The sequence below is a fragment of the Pelophylax lessonae genome, assembly GCF_965119305.1.
Source record: "Pelophylax lessonae genome assembly, chromosome: 13".
Taxonomy (NCBI): domain Eukaryota; kingdom Metazoa; phylum Chordata; class Amphibia; order Anura; family Ranidae; genus Pelophylax; species Pelophylax lessonae.
This window is the reverse complement of record NC_138780.1, coordinates 96,572,596-96,600,577: the sequence shown is the minus strand read 5'-3', so window position 1 is coordinate 96,600,577 and position 27,982 is coordinate 96,572,596. Positions and strand designations below refer to the sequence as shown.

The following is a 27,982-nucleotide window of genomic DNA, read 5'->3' as shown; positions in this document are numbered from 1 at the left end:
CTCCCTAATGGGGACACAGACCGCAATAAAAACTGACAGGTGTTCTAATCCACCAACACTCTGTCCAAAACTAAACAAAAAAGTTTTGCATTTAATTATACTTTGTGTATCCAAAGAAGAAATCTATTGGTGGATATAGCTATCTGGTCCAATACGGGGGGAGATTTGTCTTCATATCCTATACTGTAGACCTCACAGGAAGTGCTACTGGATTGTTCCCTTCAGATGTGGAAAAAAACTGCCTCTGGAAGCAGCGCGCTCTGTACTATGGATGAATATAAATGGACGTTTAGCTGCAGTCTTTGGATACTTTATTTTATTTCACTAATCTTTACCTGTCAGGCCGGGTTCACATATGTGCGCTCGTGGGTTTGTGCCTGGGGTCCATTTCACAGGTTCAGGTGCGATTCAGGTCTGAATTTGTGCCTGAATTCGCACCGGAACTGGACCCAAACATGCAAAGGACCCTTTTGCAATCTAATCTACGGCCGCATCCGGACCTGTGTGAACCGGCTCCAGTGAGAGCCACTCGCACCTCATGCAAATTAGATGGGGGGGGGGGGCTGCATTCAATTTGCACATAAGTGAACCCAGCCTAAGCCCTCATTCACATTGGAGTGATTTGTCGTGCGATATGACATGTGAAATCACAGCCTATTGCCGGCAATTAAAATGAAGGGTGTGAAAAGATTGGTATCGGCGCTACCTGTTGTAAAGTGTATTGAACTAGATCCTATAGGTGTGTGTAGGTAGTAAACATAAAATATAAGGAGTATAGATAAAATCACAAGTGACAATATAGTGCAAAAAAACAGGATCTGTATTTGGGCTAAGAGTATATATATATGCCCAAGAAAGTGCTTAGTGCTAGAAATAAATGTGAAACGTATCAAAAATAAGGTGCAGATCTATTTATTCAAAAAGGTGCAGTTTTAGTGCGGCTATTGAATCAAAGTAAAAGTGTTGTCCATAAACAAATAAAGGTGAACCTTTTTTAAGAGCCGGTTCACATAGGCTCGACCCGACTTGCCGGGCGACCTGTGAAGTCGCGGTGCACAGCTCGCACCGCGACCTCGGAGCGGCATGCACGGACTTCATATCATTGAAGTCAATGCAGGTCGCTCCAGGTCGCCCCAAAGAAGCTCAGGACCCTTTTTCTAAGTCGGAGCGACTTGTGTCGCTCCTATTAGAACGGGTCCTGTGCTACTCTATGGCAGGCGACTTGTCAGGCGACCAGGTCGCCTGACAAGTCGCCCCAGTGTGAACGGGGTCTAAAGCCCCGTACACACGTACCGATTGTCGGCCATAAATATTCGGCCGACGACCGATCGCCCGATTTTCGGCTTGTTAGTATGATGCTTCCGACAGCCGACAGCGCATTTTTGGCCGAACAGAATCTGTCGTGCAGGCATTAAAATTTTTGTTGGCCGACACCAGAACGGCCGATTGTTCGCCAGTCAGTACAGATTTCGGCCGACAGACCGCTGATTAGCAAGACTGGGCATGCTCAGAAAAGAAAAAAGACAAAGTTAACCATCACATGACATCACTTCTGCAGTCGGCTGTTGTTGGCCGACAAAATTCGTGTGCAGTCTTTTGCAGTTTTCAACAGACACGACAGCCCTGGACAAAAGATCGGAACGTGTGTACGGGGCTTAACACTACTGTGCTGGGAGCAAAGGAAAAAGGTGGTGGAATAACTGAGGTTTGTGACAAAGGTGCTAGTACCTGTGAGATACACTGGGTATCGCACTCACCCTTTTCCCCCGCAATATGGGGTATTAAATGCAGGCAAGGATGGTCTCCACACACACAGTAGGTAAAAAAAAACATAAACTTCGGGGTTCATTCTTTTTGGATGGGCAAACCTCAGGAGGATCCTCCGGATGCCGGTCCAATCTGAGTGCTCAAAACAAAGAAAGTCCCATGGTGTAGTATATAAGTACAATTTGAAGGCAAGTGTAGTAAACTCACAGTTCAGGCTGATCAGTTCAGTGTGCGATGCAGACGTGTCTAAACTAAATAGATCTGCACCTTATATTTGATACGTTTCACATTTAGGGGATATGATAGAAACTTTTAAATACATAAAGGGAATCAACTCGGTAAAGGAGGAGAGCATATTTAAAAGAAGAAAAACTACCACAAGAGGACACAGTTTTAAATTAGAGGGGCAAAGGTTTAAAAGTAATATGAGGAAGTATTACTTTACTGAGAGAGTAGTGGATGCATGGAATAACCTTCCTGCAGAAGTGGTAGCTGCAAATACAGTGAAGGAGTTTAAGCATGCATGGGATAAGCATACGGCTATCCTTCATATAAGATAGGGCCAGGGACAATTCATAGGATTCAGATATATTGGGCAGACTAGATGGGCCAAATGGTTCTTATCTGCCGACACATTCTATGTGTTTTCTATGTTTATTTCTAGCACTAAGCACTTTCTTGGGCATATATATACTCCTAGCCCAAATACAGATGTTTTTGCACTTGCACTTTATTGTCACTTGTGATTTTATCTATACTCCTTATATTTTATGTTTACTTCCTACACACACCTATAGGATCTAGTTCAATACACTTTACAACAGGTAGCGCCGATACCAATCTTTTCACACCCTTCATTTTACTTGACCCATTTTAGGGGTTGGTTGGTGGCAGCTTTACACCTGTATACATTCGATTTTTCTTATACTCCATAGCGCTGGTCACCCCATTTTTTCCACTTATTGCCGGCAATTGTACTGTCCCAATCAGTGGGACACTGACTTTGCAGCGCCGCACCGATTTACAAAAGTAGTTCCTGCACTGTGCATGAAGCTGCACAGATATCTTTCAAGTCACGTCCGAAGTGGCACTGAAATGCGACTTTAAAATCATGCAAATTCAGATGAAGTTGCACCATTTCAAAGCCGCGTTCAATGTGGAAGAGGGCTAAAGGAAGCGTCAGCTGGCTGTTTTTGACTTCTGCGATGCGCTGCTCTCACACATTTTTTACAATATGATTTTTTTATTTGTATTTGTTTTTTAAATTAATTTTAGGAACCCTGTTGAGGGGCTTGGTGGGATATCGGGGTTCTAAGCTGACCCCTTATGTTTCACTTTAGAGATCGAGAAAGGGACTGAGGACAACAGTTTACCTTGCAAAAGAACATCATAGACTACTGAACAACCTGCACATCAGCCCTTTCTTCACTTCAGAAGTCCACCTTTACATCAAGATCTCTACCTCTTTCCCTACACATTAGTCCCCCTTGTCCTCCATAACATAAGAAAGTCCACCTTCCCATAAGAGGCCCTCCTTCAACACAGTAGTCCCCGTTTACATTAGGTTCCCCCCTTACGTCTCGTTCCCTCTTACATCAGAGACTTCCTTTAGGCCCCGTTTCCACTACTGCGACTTGACACATGTCAAGTCGCATGACAAGTCAAAACCTATTATTTTCAATTAGGACCGTTCTAACTGCTGCGACTTGATAAAAGGTTTTTGCACTACTTTTGCGCGACTTCAGTGTGACTTGTCCCTCATAGAAGGAAGTCGCACTGAAGTCCCCAGAAGTAGCTGCAAACAAGTCTTGCGACTTTGTAGGCGCAATAGTGGAAACGTAGCCTTAATCAGTGTCTCATTTTACATGTGCCCTACTTACATCAGTGTCCCCCTTGCTTCAGAGTCCCCCATTACTTTAGAATCCCCTCTACCATTAGAGTCCCTTTTTACATCAGTGTTCCCCCTTACATCAATGCCCCCCTTACATTAGTATCCTCCTTTACTATAAAGTCCCCCCTTACATCAGTGCCTCCATTACATCAGTGTCTCCTCTTACATTAGAGTCTTCCCTTACATCAGTGTCCCCCTTCACATCAAAGTCCTTCCTTACATCGGAGTCCCCTGTTTCATAATTTCCCCATCCTACATTAGTGTCCCCCCCTTACATCAATGCTCACTTACATCAGAGACCCCACTTACGTCAGTGCCCCCATTTATATCAGTAACCCATCTTATATCAATTCCCCATTTATATTAGTGTCCCCCCTTAAAATAGTGCCTTCCTTGCATCTGTACCCCCTTCTTACATCAGTGTGCCCCCTCCATTTACCTCCCGTGTGCCCTCCTTTCTATCAGAACAGATCCTTCAGCTGCTCTTTCCAGTGTCGGCTGCAGCTCGCACAGCTTGTACCTCTTTCCAGCTCTCTCCTCCTTGCTCCCAAAGCTAGGCTGATGCAGCTGTCCCTACTTCTGTTAGTGACGGCGCCCCTCTCAATGTGGCCCCTAGGGCACATTTCCCCCCCACCCCCCCCCACCGCCGACCCCTAGTTTCGGCCCTGGGCACACATCAGCGCTATGTGACAGGTATGAACTGCATTTATTGAAATACATTTCACTTACAATCAATGTTCCCTCTAAGTTTTTACTGTGCTGAGCAAATGAAAAAATTTCTGAGCGCAAACCTTTAGACTGAGCAATGGGGGGGGGGGGGGAGTCAATGCAGAGTGCCCACAGCATTGCCCCCAATCAATTGCAGAGTGCCCACAGCATTGCCCCCAATCAATTGCAGAGTGCCCACAGCATTGCCCCCAATCAATTGCAGAGTGCCCACAGCATTGCCCCCAATCAATGCAGAGTGCCCACAGCATTGTCCCTAATCAATGCAGAGTGCCCACAGCATTGCCCCCAATCAATTGCAGAGTGCCCACAGCATTGCCCCCAATCAATGCAGAAATGCCAGCGTTCCCCCCGCGAGACCCGTGCACTTACCTCACGGCAGCTTCTCTTCAGTCCCCGCTTCCCCGCGTCTCCTCAGTCCTCCCGCCTCCTCCTCCTCCTCAGACCTCAGCCAATGGCATGGGGTGGTTTGCCTTTTGGCCAATCAGGAAGCGGGAGGACCCGCTCCCTGATTGGCCAGGAGGAGGATCCGTGTGACAATAGCGAATTTTCATTCGCTATTGTCACACAATGGGCGGGCTCTCGGGGCGCACTGATCACTATCTTTACCGTCTTCACACGGCTGCGCGGTCTGAATTTGTGCTGCGCCGGACCGTCAATTAGACTGCGCGGCTGCGCATGCGCGCAGCTTAAAGGGAACATTACTTACAATGTACATCGATTAGTCATAAGATTATGACCACCCACCATAACCTGTCAAGGCATGGACTATACTAGACCTCTGAAGGTATGCTGTGATATCTGGCACAAAGCCGTCAGTAGCAGATACTTGATGTCCTGTAAGTTGTAAGGTGGGGTCTTCATTGATCAGATTGATTCAGCTTTTCTGGCACATCTCACAGATGCTTTTTTTTTTACAAACAAGGTTGCTCTTTATTGAAAAAAAAAACAAGGTAAAAACAGTATACAGTAAGTGTGTAGACAATGGCCACCATGAGAGCAAACGGGAAGTAGCAATCCCAAAACATCAGTACATTGAGAGTAGGCAACAACAAGGCACAGTGGGAGCACAATACAGTGATACGACAGCAAGATACAAGGAGGTCAAGTAAAATCCCTGAGAGAACCAGTAGATCAGTATGCAATACACAACCAGTGAATAGGAAATCAAGTTACATTATCTACCCATGGTTGCCAAATCTTATCATATTTGCGGGGGCAATTTCTAGCAATGTAGGTAAGTTCATACATGGGGAGGGCCCCGTTAACCAGGACCTTCCACGCCGACAGCGTGGGAGGGGAGGGGGAACCCCACCGCAGAATTATATCTTTCCTGGCATAATACAGTACCAAAGATAGCATTAACCTCGAGTATTTAGAGCGCCTGACCCGGTCCGGGATGTCCAGAAGCGCCAGCTCCGGGGTGCACACAACCCTAAGGTCCAGGCGGGTGTTCAGAACTTCAAACACCTCACCCCAGAACTCCGCCACGCGCGGGCAGTCCCAGAACATGTGCATGTAGGAGCCCTCAGACAGCAGACACTTAGGGCAGTCAGCCGAACGTGCAGGATACATTCTGTGCAGTCTCGAAGGAGTGAAGTAAACCCTATGCAGAAATTTAGTGTAGATGAGCTTGTCTCTGGCAGCTATAACTGAGCTCGAGCCCCGTCCCAAGCAGTCGTCCCAATCCTCCCTATCCAAGCCAGGTATATCCGCAGACCAACGCCGCCACAGGCGCTCCAGGGCCGGAGAGGCCTCAACAAGGAGGGTAGAATAAAGGACGGATAACGGTTTGGGAAGCTCAGCCTGCGCGAGGACATCCTCCAGGCGGTCAGTCTGGAGAACTGGAGTGGTCGGGAACTGGGCACGGATCGCATGGCGCAATTGAAGATAGCGGAACCCAATCCAACGGGGGAGGTCAAAGGAGCCACGCAAGTCCTGAAGCGTGCGCAACTCACCAACTGGCATAATATCCCTTAGCCTGCGAATTCCACGGTCAGCCCAGACCTGCGGATCCGGAAGTGTCCGCAGATGAGGGAGGGAGGGATTGCCCCACAAAGGCTGATAGGGGGACCAAGTATTAGGTTGGAGAAACCGCGCTCGAGCCGCCGTCCAAACCCTGAGGGTAGATCTAGTAGGCAGTGGTAGAGACGGATATGCCCGCACTCCCCGATACGGCAGATTGCCGAGGCCCGCCAGGGAGCCCAAGCAAGCAGCCTCCAGGCACGTCGCTGCATTAGATCGGGAGCCTGCGAACCACCAATGGACAGTGACCAGGACTGCCGCCCAAAAGTAAAGCTTAAAATGAGGAAGAGCTAAACCCCCCGACGACACTGGCAGTTGTAATGTAGACCGCGCCAACCGGGGATGCGAACCAGCCCATAAAAAGGAGCCGACGCAAGCGTCGAGGTCACGAAAAAAGCCGGCCGGGATCCACACCGGGGACTGGCGAAATACATACAGGAATTTTGGCAAAAAAATCATCTTAACGATATTAATACGGCCCAGTAGGTTCAATGGTAGAGATCCCCAACCTGCGCAGCGGTCGCGAAGACGGTCCAATATAGGGGTAACGTTGCGGGAGAGATAGTCGCCACTGTTTTTGGTAATCCGGATCCCCAGATATTTAAATTCGTCCACCCACATCAAAGGAGAAGGGGCCGCCAAGGCCCGCGCATCCGAATCGAGGGGGAACAGCACCGATTTGGACCAATTAATACATATCCCCGAAAACCTGCCAAATGATTCGAAAATGGCCAGAGCGGCCTGCAGGGACGAGGACGCATCCGCCAGATACAGCAAGGTGTCATCGGCGTAGAGGGACACCTTCTCTTCTAGGGAGCCCAGCCTCCAACCGCGAACATCCTCCGAGGAGCGAACCAGGGCCGCCTGCGGCTCCAAAGCCAGGGCAAATAGCCCGGGGGAAAGCGGGCAGCCCTGCCTCGTCCCCCTGCCCAGAGGGAAGGCCGCAGAGGCGACGCCATTCGCGCGGACCCGAGCCGACGGTCGTCGATAGAGCAGGCGCAACCGACCCAGAAAGCGAGGACCAAACCCGAAGCGACGGAGCACCGACCAGAGATACGGCCACTCGACCGAATCAAAAGCCTTCTCCGCATCCAGAGAGGCCACCACCCGCTGCCCAGGATTGAGATGGGGAGCAGAAAGGTTGAGGTGAAGACGACGGAGATTAATGTCCGTCCCCTTCCCCGGCATAAAACTAGTCTGATCCACATGCACAAGGTCCTCAATGACCGAGGACAAACGAATGGCCAAGACCTTGGCCAGAAGCTTGGCATCAGCGTTCAGTAAGGATATAGGGCGATACGAGGAGCAGTCCTCCGGGTCCTTACCAGGCTTAAGGATGAGCACTATGAGGGCCTCGGAGAAAGAGTCCGGCAAGGCACCCAGGTCCGCAAACTTAGTCAAGAGATCCACCAGGCGAGGCGCCAGGGGTTCCTGGAACGTAGAATAAAATTCTACTGGGATACCATCTGGGCCCGGAGCCTTGCCAGGCTGCATCCTCGACAACGCCATCTGAACCTCCTCCAAGGTAATGGGTTTATCCAAGCGTGCCCTAGTCTCCGCATCCAACTCCGGGAGGGAGACACCATCCAGATAACTCTCCAAATCATCATCAGCATAGTTCACCCTAGAGGTGTATAGCGTCCGATAATAATCTAGAAAACAAGAATTTACATCAGAAACATCAGATACCATGTCGCCCGAAGGGGACCGGATCCGACCTATATGCGTGACCGGAGTCTGTTCCCTCGACAACCAGGCCAACAGACGGCCATTTTTGTCCCCATGTTCAAAAATTCGTTGAGCTGTCGAGAGAAGGGACTTCTCCGTGGCAGCAGCCCTGTAAACCGAGAGCTCCCGCAACGCACGTTGGAAGGATGAATAACGGGCCGCATCAGGGGCCGCTACATATAATTCCTCCGCTGAGCGAAGGGATGCCTCCAGCTGCTCCAGAGACTGCACAGAATTCCTGCGAGCTGCCGCAATACGGGTAATATACACTCCTCTCAACCAGGCCTTGAAGGCATCCCAAAGGACCAGAGGGTCAGGGTGCTCGAGATTGCGCGACCAAAAAGTGGACAATTCAGCCGGCATAACTTCCACAATAGAGGGCTCCGATATCCAATATCTAGACAGCCGCCACCCTCCACTCGGCCTCCCATCAGACAACCGGAGAGAAAGCAATAAGGGAGCATGGTCAGAGATGCCTCGGGGCAAAATAGAGGCAGCCGCAACCATTTTAACAACCTCCATAGAGGCCAGCGCCAAATCTATGCGGGAGAAAGTCCGATGAGAGGCCGAGTGGCACGTAAACGCCCGATCCGACGGGTGTAAGCTCCGCCAGACATCCACCAGAGAAAAGGTGGACATCCAACGGGCCAAGGCGTCAGACCAGACCGAGGGAGGGTGAAGGCGATCCAGATCCGGAGTGGGAGACATGTTAAAGTCACCCAGCAAAAGCACATTAACCACATAATACGAGACAATCAATTGCATAAGAGTGTAGAGGAAGGCATGATCAACCGGAGGAGGCAAGTAAAGACCCACCAACAAAAAGGGCACAGAATGTATGATAGCATGTAGCAGCACATACCTCCCGGCCGGGTCAGTCCTAACCTCCAGCAGCCGAAAAGGCAGGGATCGATGCACGAGGACGCTAACCCCCCCTGGCGTAGCATGAATACGTGGAGTGATAGTGGGCGCCCACCCAGGCCCGCCTGAGACCCCGAGTACGAGATCCCAACAGGTGGGTTTCCTGCAACACACAAATGTGTGGGGCATACCTGCGCAGAAAGGTAAAAACCAAGGAGCGTTTAACCGCAGAGTTCATACCCCGCACATTCCAGGAAATCACATCAACCTTCGCCATTATCACCCAAGGGGACCAGTAATGAAGGATAGGCCCGCACCACCACTCCACCGAAAGCCGGGGGGCCAGGCCACCCGCACACCATCCAGACCCCCTCAAGGGTCCCACAGAGGGCCGGAGCCACACCAGGCACAAAATAAAGAGCAACCAGAAAAACAAAACCTTGTACATACAAACCCCTGAGCTCGCAGGTTATCCAAAAATGAACAACAAAAAAAAATGCAGCATGCGATTCAGAACAAAACAACCCACGGTCCCCCCCCCCCACCCCGCCAGACCCAAAAACAAGGGCAGGCATGGATCCCCTAACACCCCACAACAAACAAGTCAAACAGGTGACGTGATACCAAGGGCCAACGGGCTCTCAGGTAAGGCAGGCACAACCGGTACCAGTCAAGTGCAGCTGCATGGTGCAGCCGAGAGCATCACAAACCGGATCCAAATCTGTAGGTCCAATGAGTTCAAGTCAGCCAGCCATTCATTCGACCGCAGGTGCAGACAGCAATCCTTGGGCGTCCAGGCGCAGGGCCGCAATCAATCCAACAAGGGTGGTGCAAGTCACCGCCAACATGGCAGCCAGGGCTTATGGAAAAAAACCAGGAAGGGTAGAGCAAACAAGCCAGCGGTGACATATAGGTGATGTAAACAACGCTGGGCAACAGATACCCACTCAGCCACGGGGGGGAAGGCGCTCCAGCCAGTCCGATGCATCTCTAGGATCCGTGAAAAAACGTGTAGATTCACCATCAATCACTCAGAGTTTAGCCGGGAACAGCATATTATACTTGATGCCCCGAGACCGGAGCGCAGCCTTGACAGCATCAAAGGAACGGCGCTGCTTCTGTGTCTCCACGGTGTAATCTGGGAAGATCATGAGCTTGGCATTCTGGTAAGACAGAGACCCCGCCGCCCGAGCCGCCCGCAGGGTCTCATCCCGGTCCCGGAAATTCAGCAGTCTAAGGATCAGAGTGCGAGGGGGGGAGCCTTCCGGGCCCGGGCGAGGAGGGACCTGGTGAGCCCGCTCTACGGTGTAATGCTGGGAGTAGCGGGCCGCAGGCAGCAAGGACCGGAGCAGCTCCTCCACGAACAGCGTCGGGTCCCTACCTTCCGCCCCCTCCGGGAGTCCCACGATCCGGAGGTTGTTGCGCCGGTTGCGATTCTCGGCGTCCTCGGCGCGGAACTCCAGGGCCCTCACCTTGGTATGCAGGACCCGCAGGGAGGCCGTATGTTCAGCCACCACATCCTCCACCGGGCCAACACGCTGCTCCACCTCCGTGAGACGGGACCGGATCTTGTCAAAGTCCTGCCGCATCAGACAGACATCCAGTTGCACCGCCTCGATCTTCGTGGTGAGTGCCGTCTGGCAGGCCACTATAGCCGCCATGACCTCCGGGATGCCAGGCAGCGGGACCTCGGCAGCAGGGTGTTGCTCCATCTGAGAGGCCATTTTGCAGGAAGGGCAAGGCGGCTGCGGCCTAGTCTGCGCGGGAGCGGAAGCCTCGGGGGACTGCACCGGCTGCGGAAAACGGAGCTTCTTCGCCCGCTGCGGTCGGGCGGATGATCGGCTGGGCATGCAGAGGACCGAAACGGCCAAGGTAAGTAGGAAAAGGAGTCACGGAGTATAGTCAGGATAAATCGCTCTCGGAGCTCTCAGCAGGCACGTCTGCTCAAGTCGCCATCTTGGACACGCCCCATCTCACAGATGCTTAATTGGATTGTGATCAGGAGAATATGAAGGCATAGCCAACACCTCAAAATCATTGTTGTGCTCCTGAAACCCTTTCTAAACACTTCAGACCAGGCCACCTTCTTCAATTGCTTCATCGTCCAGTTCTGATTCTCACGTGTCCATTGTAGGCACTTTTGTCTGTGAACACGGCTCAGGATGGGCACCCTGACCTGTCCGTGACTACACAGCCCCATACATAACAAACTGTCACGCATTGTGTTTTCTGACACCTTTCTAAGGGAACCAACATTATTTTTTCAGCAATTTGACTTACATTAGCTCTTCTATTAGATCGGACTACATGGGCCAGCCTTCACTCCCCACGTGCATTGGTAAACCTTGGCCACCCATGACCCTGTCGCCAATTCACAAGTTTACCTTCCTTGGACTACTTTTGGTATATCCTGACCACTGCAGACCGGGAACATCTAACAAGAGCTGCAGGTTTGGACATGCTCTGACCCAGTCATCTAGCCATTGCAATTTGGCCCTTTTTAAAGTTGGGGAAAAGGGTTAAATCAAAGTCAAGTCAAGTTAAAATAGCTCATTTATATCAAAGGTAATCAATTCCCTAAACACATGCGTTATTTACTGAATGCGTTAAATATTTATGTTTCGTAATGTTTATTACCTAAAATTAGTGTTATTTTCGGCATTGCTTTTTGACAGTTTTTTTTTTTTTTTTTTTTACATTCTAAGGCTGAGTATACATTATACAATTTTCATGTTCAATTTCATTTAGATTTACCTTCAACTATGTAGTGCAAGGGCCTGCCTGATCGTATACAGATTGAAAGTGTTTAGCTTTGACCTCATATTATATGGTTTCGGTAAATATAAGGACCTGTTCACACCTGAATGTTTTTCAGCTCGTAAAATGCTCATCTCGGAAGTTTCAAAATGCCCAACAAATGCCCAACAAGCAAAATCCTATTCATTTCAATAGGCCCTGTTCACATATGGGCGTTTTGTTGCCTGAAGCTCAAACAAGTACATTAGCCTCTTTTTTTTTTTTGGCAGATTACAAGCGTTTTTGTTAGATGTGAATGCCTGTCTCCAAATACCTGCAAAAAAAATGCCTGAAAAATGCCAAAAAAAAAAAAGTCTGAAAACGATACGCTCAGGTGTGAATGGAGCCTAAAGAAAAATTGTACAAGAAGAATGTATAATGGATGGCCAGCCTTATGGGCCATACACACTATCAGATTTTCTGAAGACTGTTTCCTTTAGATTTACCAAAACCATATAATATGAGGTCAAACCTAAACACTTTCAATTTGTATGCAATCTGGCAGGCCCTTGCACTACATAGAAAAGGTAAATCTGAAGGAAAAAGTCTTCAGAAAATCTTATAGTGTGTATGGCCCTTTAGAGCCCATTCAGACAGGGGCGACACGACTTGCTGGGGCGACCTCGGCGCGACATGCACGGACTTCATATAATTGAAGTCAATGCAAGTCACCTCCAGGTCGCCCCAAAGTAGTACAGGACCCTTTTTCTAAGTCGGAGCGAATTGTGTCGCTCCTATTAGAACGGGTCCTGTGCTAATCAATGGCAGGCGACCGACCGTGACTTGTCAGGCGACCAAGTCGCCTGACAAGTCGCGCTAGTGTGAATGGACCCTTACACTGCATCAGTTGAAAGTAGTTATGTACATGAATGCACAAATAAATATTATGAATCTGAAACATTCCAGTAGGCTTTCAGAGCCGGTTCACACTAGGGCGACCTGTCAGGCGTCCTGGTCGCCTGATAGGTCGCCGTAGGTCGCCTGCCATAGAGAAGCTGTGGACCCATTCTAATAGGAGCGACACAAGTCGCTCCGAATTATAAAAAGGGTCCGGAGCTTCTTTGGGGCGACCCGGAGCGACCTGCATAGACTTCAATGTTATGAAGTCCGTGCCGGCCGCTCCGAGGTCGCGGTGCGAGCAGCACACCGCGACTTGTGAGGTCGCCCCGGCAAGTCGGATCGCTCTAATGTGAACCGGCTCTCATTCACATCACAATCTCCCTCTGGTGAAATGTTACAATTTATTTTCATTCCTGAGCAGGGCAGAACTTTACCACACTGATACATTGTATACTTTTAATCTACTGGCCAGTGTAGAGTTTCCCTCATTGTTATTTTGTACATACTGTAGCTAAAATATCAACTGCCAGGTGATAAATAACAAATGTGTGTGCTCTTTAGACCCCTTTCACATGGGGCTGAATCCGTCAAAGCGGATCTCTCCGCTGATCCCCACTGAGCAGACGGATTCACCATGTGAATGGTCCCGCGGTCTTCTGGAACCTGTGTGTGTCCCAGAGGGCTGCCGGGAGGAGGAGGGGGCTGGACATCCTCACAGATCGCTGTGGCAATCTCACTCAGAAGTAGGAGCGGGTACCTGTGAAAACCAGGTACCCACTCCCTCTCCCCCCAAAAAGTGCCAAATGTGGCAGTGGAATGGGGGAGGATGCAAACAAGCGGAACTTCCCCTTTTTCAGTGATTGGATGCGGGGCTCAAAGAAGAGATCAGAGTCTAGAATTACACCTAGCACCCTGGCATGCATGGAGGGACCAATAATTGTGCTATTGATCTCAATAGTAATGTCAGGAGGGGGTGATCGGAGAGGAGGAAATATTACAAGCTCAGATTTAAACAGATTGAGTTTGAGGAAATTGTGTGAAATCCATACTGATATGTCACACAGTAAATTTGTAATACATGAGATTGAGGGGGTGAGCTAGTGAGTAGAAAGGTAAATCTGGATGTCGTTGGCGTAGAGGTGGTATTGGAAGCCTTGGGAGGTTATCAGCTGGCCAAGGGAAAAGGCATAGAGAGAAAATAGGAGAGGCACAAAGAATAAAGCCTTGGGATACCCCAACTGGAAGAGGAAGTGGAGTGGAAGAGATAGTTGTAGGTGACACTGAAGGTGCCAAACAAAGAAAAACTCCCAGCACAACTTACCAACCAGCCTGCAACAAACCGAATTGTCCTGTCTAACAGATAACATTAAAAGCAGGGTTTTAGTATGCACACATTTGCAAATACATGTGTAAGCTGCAAAAGCCGTAACAAGGCACCTCAGTATTATCTGCAGTCCTAACTCTTTAAATGTTAAAAGACTCCATAGTAGGAGCACATATATAATAATGGATAGATTGAGGACAGGTTTGCCTGGAGGGAGCCTACTCCTCCGTAAAGGCACAGCGGCACACTGGACACACAGCAAATAACACAATAGCAGCAAGTTGTCCAGTGCGAACCCCTCACCAAATAACAGTATGAACAAATGGCAACTGCCCAAACCTATAATTGGCCCTAGTAGCAAGGAGCACATGGAAGGGTAAAGCAGGTCAAACAAAAAGAAATAAAAATTCCCAGATCAAATTGCGAACCAGCCTGCAACAAACCGAATTGTCTTATCTAACAGTTCACGTTAAAAACAGGTTTAGTTTGCACACATTTGCAAATACATGCGTAAGTTGCATAGGCCGTGCGACAAGGTACCCCAGTATTATCTGCTCCTTGATGTTAAAGTGGAGTTCCACCCGTTTTTTCAACAATACAAAAATTGCTTTTATTCCCCAAATGATCACAGTATTGGTGACTTTTTTTTTTTTCTTGCTCCACTTGCCCTGTTGCTAGGGGTAAGCAATTTTCTGCCTCCTTCGGCGCCGCGGCGAGATATATCACTTCCTGCGCCGCAGGGGCTCCTGGGAGATGTGTGTCATCATTCCCAGGAGCCGTGGGAAGGAATCATTGCATTTTTTCAAAACCGGAAATGACGTTTGGTGGGCGGAGCTCTCTCTCTCTCTTTCCTCCCCAGCTTCACACTCCTGTTACTGTAGCGCTCATCAGATCGGGACTGTCAGATCGGGATTTCTCCTCTTTCGGCTCCTCCTCATCTTGATATGTCAGAGTGGAGAGGAGCCTAGAAGATGCTGATTGCTAAACCTTTGGCACGGACAGCTGGAGGAAGAGATGCGGCTGCTGTGCTGAAGGGGAAGAAGATCGCGGCTCAGGGATGCCACTGGTTGTCAGATTGGGACAATACAGAGTTTGATTACGTGCCCCCTACACACATTGTTTGCTTTAAGGAGAGGGGGTAACAAACACTGTAAAGTCCCGATCTGACATCCAGTGGCATCCCTGAGCCGCAATCTTCCTCCCCTTTCTGCAGCAGCATCTCTCCCGCCAGCTGTCCGTGCAAAGCTTTAGAGATCTGCTTCCCCTAGGCTCCTCCTCCGCTCTGACATATGAAGATGAGAAGGAAGGAGCCTCAGAAGAGGAGAATCACAAATCAATGTGCCGCGCTGTATCTGAGGTCTGCCTGCTAGAGGAAAGCTGCAGCCAAGCCGAGGGAAGGGAGAACTGCACTGGGGACACCAGGGAGGGGGGGAGAGAGGGGAATGAGAGTATTTGTACTAGGAGGGGTGGGGAGAAGATGATTACTTCTAGGTTGGATCAATATGGGGGGGGGGGGGTATTTGTGCTGGGAAGGGAAATTTGAGAGGTGACAGGATAACATTTTTTCTAGCAGGGAAATTGGGGAGGGGGGTGCTAGGAGGGGTGATTTGTGCTGGGGGGGGGGGAGGATTCATGCCAGGAGGAGGGATTTGTGCTGTGGGGGTGGGGGGAGAATTTGTGCCAGGAGGGGGGATTTTTGCTGTGGGGATGGAGGGAAGAGGATTTGTACCAGGAGAGGGGATTTGTGCTGTGGAGATTGTGGGGGGGGGGGGGGAGGTTCTGTCTAGGAGGGGGGATTTGTGCTGTAGGAATAAGGGGAAGAGGATTTGTGCTGGGGGGACTGGGGGGGAGGTTTTTTTGCTAGGACGGGGATTGGGGGGGGGGGGGGGTTGTGCTAGAAGAGGTGATGGGGGGGATTTGTGCTAGGATGGGGAATTATGGCACTGTTAGAAATGGGGATGGGGGGAATTTATGCTTGTAGGGATGATTGGGGGTATTTGTGCTAGAGGGGAAAATTGGGGGGAGGATTTGTGCTAGGCGGGGGAATATGGTGGGATGTGCTAGACGGGATATTTGGGGGGTTTGGGATGGGGGGGGGAGAGGATTTGTCCTAGGAGGGGGGATTTGTGCAAGAAGGGGAATTTTTTTGGGGGGAGGGAGGGTTTGGGGGAGAGGATTTGTGCTAGTAGGGATAATTGATGGGTATTTCTGCTAGGAGGGGAGGAGGACTTATGCTAGGAGGGGACATTTGGGGGAGGGGAAGATTTGTGCTGGGAGGGGGGGATTTGAAGAGGGGAGAATTTGCGCTTGGAGGGGAAATTTTATGGGGGGGTGCAGTTTGGTGTCTTCGCCCTGGGCGCTGGATGGCCTTGTCCTGGCAATGCTTGCGGGAGATAGAGGATTATGTGCGCCCCCCCTCACGCGGCGCCAAGGTACATTTAAAATTCACGGTGGAATTAAAGGTGAAGTGAAAATCTGTTTCGTCAGCTGCAAGTGAAAATTAGCAATACTGTAAAAAATAAATGGATATATAAAAATATTAATATATATATATATATATATATATATATATATATATATATATAGAGACAGATAGATCTCTTATATATATCTTCTAGATTGTAAGTTTTAACAAGCAGGGCCCTCTGATTCCTCCTGTATTGAATTGTACTGTAACTGTATTGTCTTCCCTCACATTGTAAAGTGCTGCGCAAACTGTTGGCACAATATAAATCCTGTATAATAGTAATAATATATATGATACAGGTATGTTTAACATAAACAAAGTTAGCCACAGTAACAATGTATTAGACATTCATGTGATTTCAATTCTCACCAGAGACCAGCACTGCAGTAGCTGTGTTGCCATAACAACAGGGTGGGACCTTCCTTTGAAGGTGCATGCTGGGTAACCAGCAGCACCTATTGTAGGAAGTAGTAACATGTGGGCTTCACACGCCCACAATTAAGATGGGAGCCCCCTGCTGAGGAAAAATCAAGGTTAGTTTATGAAGAATGTCATTTATAAAACATTATTTACTTTAAGTAGATAGGAAAACAATTACATTTAGCCAATGCTGTGATCATTTGGGGAATAAAAGCAATTTTTATAATGTTGGAAAAACGGGTGGAACTCCACTTTAAGGTCAGTTATAGGTTGGAGTTGTTGCCATTTGACACTGAAGGTATGCTGATATGGGAAGGAGGAGAACCAGGAAAAAGCAGAGTTACAGAGATCAAGAAAGTGAAATTTACTGAGGAGGAGTGGGTGATTGACCGTGTCAAAGGCAGCAGAAAGGTCTAAGAGTAGGAGTATGAAGTATGGCCATTAGATTTAGCAGTTAGTAGGACACTAGTGAGTTTTGGTAGAGCCGTTTCAGAGGAAGCCAGACTGTAGGGGGTCGAGAAGGTTGTTTTCAATGTGCTAGCAACTCATCTGGTTGTGGATAAGGTGTTCAGGTAGCTCAGAGACAAATGGGAGAAGCAGGTTGGATCCAGTGAGGGTTTTTAAGGCGTGGGGGTAATCGGTGCATGTTTAAGAGGGGAAGGAAAGATGCCTGTGGAGAGGGAGAGATTGAAGATGTGGGATAGAGAGTGTAGGATAAAGCAGGAAGGGGTCCATAGTAGTTGTCAGGGGACAGGGTCCAGGAGACATGTGGTGAGGTGGGCCTTCGAAAGATGTTTAGCAACTCCTTCAGCGGTAGCAGTCAACGGAGGAAAGTATTGATTGTGGTGTTCAACCTGGTATGTTGGATAGAAAAGTATGTTGGGAGAAAGTTAGACATTAGAGATCTGGGACATACAGTTCTCAATATAAATGAGTACACTCCTTTTGAAAAGTAAGATTTTAATCAATATTTCAATGAACGCAAGAACAATTTTCAACCTTTTTACAAAACTGAGTTTTATAGAACATTTGTTTAGCTCCATTACATGAAGGTAAGGTTAATAATATAACTTAGATTACAAAATCTTCAGTTTTCCTCAAATTAATTGATGCAAAAATGAATATGCCCCAATACAAAAACTACTACATCTAGTGTTTTGTATGATCTCCATGATTTGTAAGTACTAGGGATGGCCCGAAAACCCCCCTATTCTAGCGAACATGCAAACCCCAATTAAAGTCTATAGGACACATACATGAAAAATCAAAAGTCCTCATTTTAAAGGCTTATATGCAAGTTATTGCCATAAAAATGTATAAGGACCTGGGTACTGCCCTGGAGGATATGTCCCAATACAAAAAAATATTTTTAAAGGAGCAGGTATTTTAAATGATGCTTAATGTGAAACCATAAAAATGAAAAATTCCTTTAAATATCGTGCCTGGGGATCCCCTTAATTTGCCTGTTAAGTGGCGCATCTGTTCGATGTATGGAGCCTGCTGTAGCAATAGGCTTCTTTCACACGGCCGCTCCGCTGCTTTAGTCCGCTGCGGGACTTTTTTCTTTTTTTTTTTTTCACGGAGCGGATGACATTTGTGTCATCCGCTCCGTGTGTCCGCATATCATCCCATCCGTTTGTATAATGTAAGTATATGGCATAGCGGATGACACCGCTGACATCCGATTTTCCTTCCTTTCCGTTTTTTACACGGATGAAAAAATAGGGTTCTGTTCCGTTCCAAAAAACGGAACAGAACTGAAAGGAGGAAAATCGGATGTCAGCGGATGGTATTCCGCTGACATCCGCAGTGCCATTCACTTACATTATGTGCGCAAATCATCCGCAAAAAAATAGGATGATTTGCGGACACACGGAGCGGCCGTGTGAAAGGACCCATACTCACATTTCTAAAGAAAAACATTTCATTTAAAGTTGCTTGTGGCTGTAATGTATTGCCGACTCCATTTTTGCATCACTTTTGCTACAGTATTTTAACTAAAGCTTTGCTGATCTTTTTGTAGTCTTCACCTTTCTTGTGTAAAAAAAATATTTTCTTTCTCAGGCCTTGTGACATTTCTCTTTCATGTGGTGCCATTGCTGACAGCATGAAATGGGAAGGGGTTTTCTTTGTTAGATAATGCCCTTTTATAACCAACTGTCTGCTGGACACCTGTTTAATGAATATTTAGACTCACCTGTAGTTGAATTCTTGTTAATTAGGATTTTGGTGTCTAAGGCCGTATTCACACTGATCCGGCATTGAAGTCGGACGACTTCCGCTCCGACTTTGCCCTACGACTTTATGTCCAACTTCCATGCGACTGAAATGAATGGAATCCAACTTTGATCCAACAATAGCAGGCCTTTTAAGTCTGATATGAATCTTGAGAGGGGGAACCCCACTGCAAAATTAAAAAAAACAAAATGGGGTCCCCCCCCAAAAATCCATACCAGACCCTTATCTCAGCATGCAGCCCAGCAGGTCAGAAAAAGGGACCCTGGACCATACCAGGCCACATGCGCTCAACATGGGGGGTGGGTGCCCCCCCACCCTAAAGCACCTTTCCCCCATGTTGATGGGGACAAGGGCCTCTTCTCGACAACCCTGGGCATGCAGGGCCCCCAGATCCTGGCCCCCCACCCTATGTAAAAGTGTATGGGATACATTGTACCCCTACTCATTCACCCAAAAAAGTGTAAAAAATAAATAAAACCAGTACACAAATTCTTTATTAAAGTAGCTCCAACATGTCTTCTTCTTCTCCCTCCGCTGTCTTCTTCCTCTGGTTCTCCTCCCTCCTGTTCTCCCTCTGCGGTCTTCTTCCTCTGGTTCTTCTGCCTCCGGTTCTTCAGATGACGTCACCAGGTGGTCACGCCCAATGACTGCATAAGTAATGTCACAAGCTGGAGCTAACAACAGCGGGAGCTAGCGTCAGGAGAAGACATCAGAAGGAAGAAGAACCAGAGAAAGAATACAGTGGTGGGAGATAAAAAAAAAGGGAGGCAGAGGAAGAAGACATTGGAGAGAGAAGAATTGGAAGAAGGAGACATTGGCAGAAGGAGACAAATCGGAGGAAAAAAGACATCAGCGAAGGGAGAAGAACTGGGGGAAGAAGGACTTTGTACACAGGTTTTATTTATTTTTGACACTTTTTTTGGGTGAATGAGTAGAGGTACAATGTACCCCAATTTATACACATAGGGTGGGGGGCTGGGATCTGGGGGCCCCTTGTTAAAGGGGGCTTCCAGATTCCGATAAGCCCCCTGCCCACAGACCCCCACAACCACTGCCCAGGGTTGTCGGGAAGAGGCCCTTGTACCCATCAACATGGGGGCAAGGTGCTTTGGGGTAGGGGGTGCACTGCACTGCTCATGTCTTCTTCTGCCGGTTCTTTTCCCTCGGCTGCTAATGTCATCCCCTGCAGTTGTGCCAGCTCCCTTCTCTGCCAGTTCTTACATGGTTATGGGGCATGGCCATCCAGTAATGTCATCGGGAGACCCCGTCCCCTTGTGACTCCACCACCCGGGGCATGATGGGGAGGGGATGTCACAAGTTGGGGTCTCCAGATGTCACTGGATGGCCATGCCCCATGGCTATATAAGAACTGGCAGAGAACAGAGCTGGCACAACTTCGGGAGCTAGCGTCAGGAGAAAACTTCAGCAGCGGAGGGAGAAAAACCGTCAGAAGAACCAGATTCTGATAAGCCCCCTGCCTACAGACCCCCACAACCACCACTGCCCAGGGTTGTCCGGAAGAGGCCCTTGTCTCCATTAACATAGGGATAAGGTGCTTTGGAGCGGGGGGTGCAGAGCCCCCCTCCTCAAAGCACTCACCCCCCCATATTGAGGGCATGTGGCCTGCAATGGTCTAGGGGAGGGGCTCGCTCCCCCCCCCCCCCGCACACACCTATCCTGACCTGCTGGGCTGCATGCTTGGATAAGGAATAAATATAGGGTGTGCACCTGCGCCTATGGGTACCTCTAATAATTATTATATTAAATATGTAAATAAATAATTAATTAGTGAATAAACAAAGTATAAATTAAATCTCTAAAGTGCAGCTGCAATAAACCCCTCCTGCCAGAAGGGAGGTAAAGTAAATGTAGCAAGAAAGGGGGATGTGGGAACCCCCCCACGTTTAGTGCGCTTGCAACCTGTGTATAACAAAAATATATATATATATATATGTGTGTATGTATATAGTGCTGCACCCTTAATTGTGCAAACAGCCAATATGTGCAAATAGTGCTAATCAAGTCATATATACTTCATCCAGCTGTAAGATATATAATATATATTGAACTCAAAATCCTGTGAAATAAATATATAAATAATGTCCATTGTCCACAATAAATGGATTTTTGTAAAATCTTACCGTAAAATCCTTTTCTCTTAGCTCATCGACAGACGTAGTCCTCGGTGATACACCACCTTCGGGTTATGTTACCTCCGCAGGAGCAGGACTAGACAGGAAATTAAAAAGCTCTGGCCACACCCTAGGGGCAGTCCCAGAGGGTATATCCTCTCTCTCTCTGCCTCAGCAAATCAGTTATGTGAAAAAGCAGTGCTTAGAGAATTTAACCCAACCCAACTCCAAAACAGAGGGGCGGGGACTACGTCTGTCGATGAGCTAAGAGAAAAGGATTTTACGGTAAGATTTTACAAAAATCCATTTTTCTCTAGCGCTCATCGACAGACGTAGTCCTCGGTGATACACCACCTTCGGGACGTCCCAGAGCAGTATCACAACTGAGGGGTGGGAAAATGGAAATCAAATCCCAATCTAGAAGGCCCAACCGGTGCCAACTAGAAGTTTACAATGCTCATCCTTAATGATGAGACTCAACCAAAAAAAGAGAAAACAATTTTTTTTTTTTTTTTCAAACAGAAAAAAACCCTCGAGGTAGACCACCGGTCTCCTCAAATTGCGGCCTGCAAAACCTTGCGGCCAAATGAGGCATCCGCCGATGCCGTCACATCAATTTTATAAAATTTTGTAAAGGTATGTACCGACGACCAGGTGGCCGCCTTACATACCTGGACCACTGACGCCTGATGGCGAAAGGCCCAGGAAGTACTGAGCGCTCGAGTGGAGTGCGCCCTAACAGGGAACGGAGGACTCTGACCCTTAATAGAATAAGCCTGTACCACCGTTTGTCTGATCCATTTGGCAATGGTCGCGGCAGATGCAGGCAAACCCTTACTGGGGCCATCCGTGATCACAAAAAGTGAATCCGTCTTACGGAATGATTCCGTAGCTTTCAGATATACCCTGATTGCCCGAACCACATCTAAGGAATGCAACGCATGTTCCCGATGATGCTTGGGCTGAGGACACAAGGAAGGTAGTACAATATCTTCATTCAGATGAAAATCTGAAACCACCTTGGGAAGAAAAGATGGCTTAGGATGAAGTACCACCTTATCCCTATGAATCACTAGGTATGGTGACTGGCATGATAATGCAGCCAGTTCTGACACCCTGCGAGCAGAAGTAATAGCCACCAAGAAGGCCACCTTCTGGGATAGAGTAAGCAAGGGAATCTCCCTGATGTTTTCAAAGGGAGGTTTCTGTAGAACCGACAAAACCAAATTAAGATCCCAGGGCGGTAAGGGCGCGCGGACTGGAGGAGCCAGGTGCCGCACCCCCTGGATGAAATTCCACACCAAGGATTTGGTAGCTAAAGGCTTCTGAAAGAAGATTGCTAATGCTGAAACTTGACCCTTGATGGTGCTCAAGGCTAGCTTCTGCTCAACCCCTTGTTGCAAAAAGTCCAATATTCGAGTCACCGAATAGGTACGTGGAGGAAATCCTAAAGATTCGCACCATGCAATATAAGTCTTCCATGTGTGATAATAGACTTTGCTGGAAGTCGCTTTCCTTGCTTTAATAAGGGTAGGAATGACTGAAGTAGACAAACCTCTGTCCTTCAGTACTTGGGTCTCAATGGCCAGGCCATTAAAACCAGCGACTGTAAAGCACGAAGGTAAATTGGTCCTTGAGACCACAGACACTCCCTGAGACGAAGTTCCCACGGAACGTCTGCGACTAACATGTCCAAGTCGGCCAGGCCGGCTTGAGGAGGCCAGCCTAGAATTTCTAGGACCACTGGCGCTGATTGGATCTGAACCAGGCGTCCCTAGAGGTATCTGGCCCCGACCATCCGAGAAAGTCTGGTCGTTTTCTGTTCCCACACATTTATCAGATACCTGATAGTTATCAGGAAAGGTGATCTTTTCTGGTTGAACCTCAGGGACCGAAGTCACCCGACTAGAGGCTACTTGGCCTATCTGGTCAACCAGATCCGATTCCTGTGAGGTATCGGGACTAATCTTAGGAAAAGGTAAAGGAAAAGATCTTTTCAGGGAACGGTAACTACCGCTTCCTGTGGTACTTAAATGTTGGAAGGGAAGAATCGCACCGGTAGTAGTGGTTGATGCTCGATCTAATGTCCTGAATACCGGTGAAAACGTCCCCCCACCCTGAAACCGGGTGGGGGCGCACCTTCAGGCTGTGTACTCCTTTGCTTCGGGTTTGGCTGGGTTGGTCCCCTTCTTGAACCCTCCTGGAGGAGTCTTGCCTTTCCCGCTAGTACCAGCCGGGCGCCCTTTATGGGCGGTAAAGAAAGGTCCTCGCTTGTTGCGAGGTCCCTTAGCTTTTGCAGCCTGTGGCAAAAAAGTGCTCTTGCCCCCAGTGGCATCCTTAATGATTTCATCTAGGTTGGCTCCAAATAGACGATTCCCCTGAAAGGGGAGATTGGTCAAGGTCTTTTTGGAACCTAGGTCAGCTGACCAGCATTTTAACCACAGCACACGTCTGAGGATCACTGCTAACTTAGATGCATGCCCTAATAGGGGAGTAGTGTCCAAGGCTGCGTCACAGATAAACCGTAGCCCTTGTATGATCTGTTCCATCAAATCAGATGTCTCCTGGGGAATATCTTTTCCCCTAAGATCTTGGCGTACCATTTTCGCCCATTCCGTAAGTGTCTGGGAAACTAGACCAATAACGATTACTGGTCTAAATGCTGACCCTATCAGAGAAAAGATAGTGCGGGACTCTGCTTCTATCTTTCGATCCACCGGATCCTTAAAGGACGAAGTGTCCTCCACTGGAATAACCGTGGCTTTATTCAGCCTGGAAATAGGCGGATCCACGACTGGTGGTACCGTCCATTTCTTAATGATGGATTCCTCAAACGGATAGCGTCTAGCAATACGCTTGGAAATAGTAAAGGTACGTTTAGAATGCTCCCATTCTCCTTTAATCTGATTACCAAAACATTTAGGTACAGGAAAAGCCTTCGCCGTCTTGATGGGCTTATTAGTCCCAAAAGGCCTCTCTGTTTCAGTTGCCTCTGCCGGTAAAGCCTCAAGTTTTAAGGTTTCTTGCACTGCCACAACTAGTGCGTCCACCAATGCTTCTTCCTGAATTATAGCAAGAGAAGAAGCGTCCTCCTCACTGTCTGAGGGGGCTTTACCTGGGATAACAGCCCTTGCAGAGGAACCTGCAACTGCCGTGACCATCTCTGAATCTGAGTCAGAGGTGTCAGATGGTATAGGGGTAGGCGGGGGTCGCTTCCTTGACCCCCGTCCCTGACAGGCCGCCTCCACCCGAGCCACCATAGACTCCAAAATTGCTGTAAATGACTCTATACTCTGTGCACCGGCGGGTCCCGAGGCCCCCTCGAGGGAAACAGGTGGGGGAATATGTGTGGCAGGGTCCATAATAACTCCAGTTACTTCCTGGATAATATAATTCAAAAGTAAAGAAAAAAACTTTTTTTTTTTTTTTTTTTTCTTTTCTGACCCCCAGCGCCACAAAAAAGCCCCTTAGTGTTACCTGCTTAGGGATCCCTATCGATCGAGAGAGAGAGAGATAGACCCCCAGGCTCACCACTTGATGCTCAGAGTTAAACTGCAACAGCTTACAGCGCTGACTTGACAAACAGGAAGTCTTTTGGCTGGCTGCCCAGGAAGAAAGGAGGCGGCTCCGCCCCTCTGCACGCCTTCCGGCGCCTCCCCCAAGCTCCACGAGGTGTAGGATCACCTCAAACATGGCCGCCCCCATGCTGGAGACACGAGGCTACGCCAAAATGGCGGCTCGTGCGATCCAGCAAAAAAAATGGCGGCGGCCTAAACTGAATAGCGGTGTGCTGCAGGGCACACAACACTCTCTCTGCATGGGGATATGGCGTGGTTGGCGGTACCGGCCCTGGCGGACCGCGTGGCCGTTCGGGAGGCCTGCTAATAGCTGGAGATCTGATTTGGAAGGCAGTCTACATGTCCGTGGCTTCTGACTGGTAGGTAGCTTATACTTAACCCATAAGATTCCCAGAATGCCACAGATTACATCTTTAAAACATGTATACAATAGATTGTTAGCTCCCAAGCCAAGCCTCCTGGCTTTTGCACACATAAATCACACTCAAAGTAGGAGGATTTGTGACATGTTATAGGATAGAAAGGACTCTTTCTTACCATACAGAGAGGGGCCCGCGTTCACCACAAAACCCGTCAGGGAAAAAGGGGGAACATACTACTCACCATACCGGAACCAGGCGGGCACCAACTCCTGACAGTACCCCTCTCCACCGGGGCGGGAGGGCTGTCGACCGATACGGACGCCGTGACTCATGGTCTTTGGCGTTTCGGCGAGACGTTTAACTCGCGTGGACAGTCCTTTAATGGGACTTTGTCGTGGCCTGCACGCGCTCGTAGGCTGAACTGGGGTGACCACCGGATCTCAACATCCAGCCCGTCGCCCAGTTCAGCTTTCTTGCTTGAAGATCTCACAGGAACACTGGAGAAAAAAGCTGTCTAAAAAAATCCTTTAAGAAAAAATTCTTGCCAGGACCTAAGATCCCAGCAAGGTGTCTAGGTCCTTACTCCTAACTAGACAGAAAATAACTGATTTGCTGAGGCAGAGAGAGAGAGGATATACCCTCTGGGACTGCCCCTAGGGTGTGGCCAGAGCTTTTTAATTTCCTGTCTAGTCCTGCTCCTGCGGAGGTAACATAACCCGAAGGTGGTGTATCACCGAGGACTACGTCTGTCGATGAGCGCTAGAGAAATACCAGTCACGTGCCCCCTGTGTGCTTTCCATTACGCGTTTCGTCATCAATATGCAACTTCTTTAGATTCTGGAATGATTTCAGATTCCAGAATGTGAAGACGTCGCATATTGATGACGAAACGCGTCATTTTGGAACGCACGCAGGGGGCACGTGACTGGTAGTCGGACAGGACGGAGTGGAACGCACGCGGAAGCCGGCATTCCCCGTCTCTTTTCACATTAGCAGTAATACCACACCATCCGTGCCTGCCTTCTTATTCATATTTTTTTATTACCCCCATGGTTTTTTAACTAGTTCATGTTCGGATCTGTCTCCTATTCATGCATTTTTTTTATATATAACAGATTATATTTAATAAAAAATTTTAAAACTGATCTCACTATGAGGTTTCATATATCCTTTTCAATATAATACCTGTAGGCTACGGAGTGCACATATAAGGGAACCCATATCCAGGAGTAGCGTGAGGACCAGCAACACAGCTCCAAGTCCTGGGAAGAGAAATTTCACTCTTCACAAGCCTGAATGATCTCCCTGCCGTAAGGTAAGAGGGATCCAACATTTCTGGTGAGCCTTCTGACACACCTTCCCTGAGCACTGTGGTGACCCTTACAAAACATCCCTAACACCGTTTTACTACTCTGCTTGGAATACTTATCTTGGAATCTTGGAATTTCCCACATATATGGTGTAATCCTTACACCCCATATAGACTGATATATTGTGGACATTATTTATATATTTATTTATTTCACAGGATTTTAAATTCAATATATATTATACGTATATCTTACAGCTGGATGAAGTATATATGACTTGATTAGCACTATTTGCACATATTGGTCGTTTGTACAATTAAGGGTGCAATACTATATACATACATATATATATATATATATTGTTATACACGGGTTGCAAGTGCACTAAACGTGGGTTTTTTTTCCCCCCACATCCCCCTTTCTTGCTACATGCTTGGATAAAGGACTGGCATAGAGGGGGGGGATCCCCCTTTTTTGTTTGTTTTTTGTGTTTTAAAGTTCCCCCACCCTCAAGCCCTAAAGATTCAAAAGACCTGGTATTGTCAGATCAAAGTCAGATCCTATTCATTGAAGTTGCATGGAAGTTGGACATCAAGTCATAGGGCAAATTCATATCAGAAGTCGCCTGACTTCAATGTCAAAGCAGGGTGAACCTAGAAATAAAATTTAGCTTTGCTCCTAAGGCTTTCATTGGGTGTATTCATTTTCGCAACATGGTCTTGAATGAATTTGTTAGGAAAAATACTTTTTGGGATGTGCAAATTAACAAATCTTGGTTGCAATCAATGGCCCGCATTTGTGGGAGTATTTTGTAGTATAGTGTCCCATAGAAAATGTTGATTCTGAAAGGAAAGTAAAGGTTTTCTGACAAATATGTTGGGGTGTACTTATTTATGCTGAGCACTATATCTAGTTTTTCTTGTTCAAAGTTCAAACTGACCCTTTAAGACAGCAGTCTCCTCAAAATGTTTAGACCCACACAAAATATGGTTGATGAAGAAGGGCGTTTAGGATGTACTGTATGCAGAGAAAAACATGCTAAACTGGTTATGTTTCCTATTTATAGTTCTATGTTAGCATTCATTGAGTCAGAATAAAATGAGCAGGATAAGAAGCTCTTTGTTCATCATTCTGCTAAGAGGCAATTATCCTTTGATGACTCGGATATTGTTAAATGGGACAAATGTCCACATGTGAATGCACCCATTTCTAAGGCCAGTCCTATATCATTTGGGGATTCAATAGTTTTAGTATACAAAATGTTTGAGGTACTGTTTAGTCAATTTTTGGTGAAGTAGCTGCTAAAAAAAAAGTGGTATTAAAGCTTCATTTTTTTAAAAATAACAAACATGTGGTTTTGCACAGAGCTGCTGCGATCCTCTTCTTTTTGGGTCCCCCGCCGATGCTCCTGACTCCTTCTCTTCCATTAACAGTGTCCCCAGAGAAAGCCGCTTGCCCTGGAGGCAAAAGCTGCATGCTTGCTCCCGAGCTGCTGTTCTATGAGTCCATAAGACACA

At 47.9% G+C, this 27,982-nt stretch overlaps 1 protein-coding gene across 3 annotated transcripts in view; it reads left to right on the top strand.

Annotated features, from left to right (window-relative positions):
- Positions 1-27,982, top strand: part of AP4S1 (adaptor related protein complex 4 subunit sigma 1) — a 116,284-nt gene that overhangs the window by 874 nt on the left and 87,428 nt on the right. The gene's annotated exons all lie outside the window — the stretch shown is intronic.